Below are 3011 nucleotides of genomic sequence, written 5' to 3' on the forward strand. Positions count from 1 at the left end.
ACAGAAGTTGGTATAATTTTTTTTAATTTTGTTTTTCTCCCTAAGAATTATAGAAACACTAGTGGCTCGGTGCATGAAATTCGTGCACATTAAAAGGGAATTAATTAGTGGAAATATTTTAATATTGCTATTTGCCTTTTCTCTATAATAGAAGTGTCAGAGATGAAAAAAAATTACTAAAATGTATATGAAAATCTCCCTCCTGTCAGAGTCTGGGGCGTGCTGCCGGACCCAGTCAAGTCCTGCCCACCCATATGCGCCTCGAAATTGCGCAAGACCCAGACCTGGCTGGCTGCACCCCCGTCAAGCCCCGCAGGGCTAGGGGCCCAGCCACAGGTCCCCTGGCCCCGCCCTGGCGCCAGGGCGGGAAGTGCGGCCTCAGGTCCCTTGGCACTGGGGCAGGGAATTTGGCCTCAGGTCCCCTGGCCCCAGCGTGAGGGCGCAAGGGTATGGTGACCATTTGCATATTAGCTCTTTATTATATAGGATTATTAAAATGATTTATTGCTGAATGCTTAGAAAAGAGGAAAACAAAGAGCCCACCTATAAGCTAAGCAGGTAAATAGATGCTAACTCTGTTCTCAGTGCAGAGGTTTAAGTATGAGGAACCAAAGAGGCTAGTAATAAACTTGGGATGAGATTTCAGATCTAATAACTTCCCAGAGATCATTTTCTCCCAGCTGCAACTATCTTTGCTATTGTCTATTTGCTTGGAGTCAGAATCTAAGTCAAAGTGTAAATTGAACTTTCAGGTAGTAAGAAGCCGGGAAAGCCCATTCTCTGATCTCCTTGATGGTCCTAGTTTGGACTTGGATTACTGAATAAGTATCTGATGCCCTTCATCTGTTCATTGTTTCCACAAGTATTTATTGAGCATCTACTGTTTGCCAGGAACCATTCTAGATGGGAAACGAGATAAAGTCTTATGAAGCTTAACAGTATAGAATAAACACAAAGGTCAGTGCTATTCAAAGACTTAAAATTGGGTGCTGCAGGACAGTGACAGGCTACTTTAGAATGGGGTGGGCAGGAAAGGCCTCTCCTGAGTTAAGAACTGAATGGCACATGGCTAGTGTGGCTCAGTGGTTGACAGTTGACTCATACAACAAGAGATCGCTGGTTGATTCCTGGTCAGGGTACATGCCTAGTTTTCAGGGTCAATCCCCAGCAGGGGATGTGCAAGAGGCAGCCTATCAATGTTGATGCGTTGCTGTTTCTATCTCTCCTCCCTCTCTAAAATCAATAAAAACATATTTTAAGCCCTGACCGGTTTGGCTCAGTGGATAGAGCGTCGGCCTGCAGACTGAAAGGTCCCAGGTTCGATTCCGGTCAAGGGCATGTACCTTAGTTGCGGGCACATACCCTGTGGGGAGTGTGCAGGAGGCAGCTGATCGATGTTTCTCTCTCATTGATGTTTCTAACTCTCTATCCCTTTCCCTTCCTCTCTGTAAAAAATCAATAAAAATATATTTTAAAAAAAAGAAAAAACATATTTTAAAAGTTATTTTAAAAAAGAGTATATGAGAGATTAAAAAAAAGACTTGAATGGCTGTGTAAAATTTGGCCAAAATCTTGGTGGAGGTAACAGTGGAAAGACAAAGGAAAAAGCTCAATGTGTTTGGTGAAGGAAAGATCTGCTTGGCTGGAGTATAGTGAATCAAGGGGAGCGAGGTAAAAATTGAGGGGGGAGGGAGCAGCAAAGACAAGATAATCTAGGGCTTTTGTAATCCCAGAGCAGTGGGAAACAGTGGGTGAGGATGTGTATCTTAGTCCCTTAGGACTGCTATAACAAATATTACAATCTAGGTAGCTTATAAATATTAGAAATCTCACAGTTCTAAAGTCCAAGATCCAGGCACCAGCATGGTTGTGTTCTGATAGAGGCTCTCTTCCAGGTTGCTAACTGCCAGCTTCTAGCCGGTGTCCTCATGTACTGGAAGGGGTAAGGGAGCTCTATGGAGGCTCCTTATGCATGACCTGAGCACCTCTCAGAGGCCCCATTCCTAATACAGTCATCTTTGGGGATTAGGATTTCAATACAGACAGTCCTCGGGTTACGTCAGACTGGACATACGTCGATTCGTGGTTATGTCGCCATCTCCCATTTATTTATATAAAAAAAAGTTCCGTAATTTTGACGTATATACATGTGTGCTTTATATTTTTTATTATTTACCACAAGTAAAGGTCAGGAATTATCTTTCTTTTACATTTTTTTTACTGTTTCACTTCATTACTGCTGGTATGTGCTCCATGTGAGTGATGTTGGTGCTTATGTAGGTGGGTTATGACTCCCGGCGAAAATCGAGTTGCATCACGCTGTAGGAGTGGATCTCTGACATAACCCGAGGACCTATTGTATATGAATTTAGGGGGACAGACATTCATACCATAGCAGATAATTAAACAGGAATGACATGATCTGAGTTACATTTTGAAAAGATCATTGCTGTGTGGAAAATGGATTAAAGAGGCAAGAGTAGAGAAGCAAGGACACAAGTTAATTTCAATGTGATAATTGATGGAGAATTAAAAGTATGGCAGCAAAGGTGGAGTTGTTGAGTAGATTGCCTGGGGATATTTTGGATGTAAAGTTGATAGGCTTGCTGATGGGAGCCATAAGGAAGAGAAACTGGAATCAGAGGTGATTCCAGCCCAGTCAGTGTGGTGTTGACCTATGAACCAGGAGGTCATGGTTGGATTCCTGGGCACATGCTGGGGTTTTGGGCTCCATCCCCAGTAGTAGGGGGTGTGCAGGAGGCAGCCAGTTAATGATTCTCATCATTGATGTTTCTATCCCTCTCTCCTTCTCCCTTCCTCTCTGAAAATAATATATGTATGTATTATCATATATATCATATATATATATCATATATATATATATATATATATCATATATATATATCATATATATATATATATATATATATGATAATTCCTACATTTTTCACTTGAGCAACTTTGGCTGTGAGATTGGGGAAACTCAGAGAGGGGGTAAGGGAATATTGAGT

The sequence above is a fragment of the Myotis yumanensis genome, unplaced genomic scaffold (assembly GCF_028538775.1).
Source record: "Myotis yumanensis isolate MYYU_CA2020_CCGP unplaced genomic scaffold, mMyoYum1.0.hap1 SCAF_10, whole genome shotgun sequence".
Lineage (NCBI taxonomy): Eukaryota > Metazoa > Chordata > Mammalia > Chiroptera > Vespertilionidae > Myotis > Myotis yumanensis.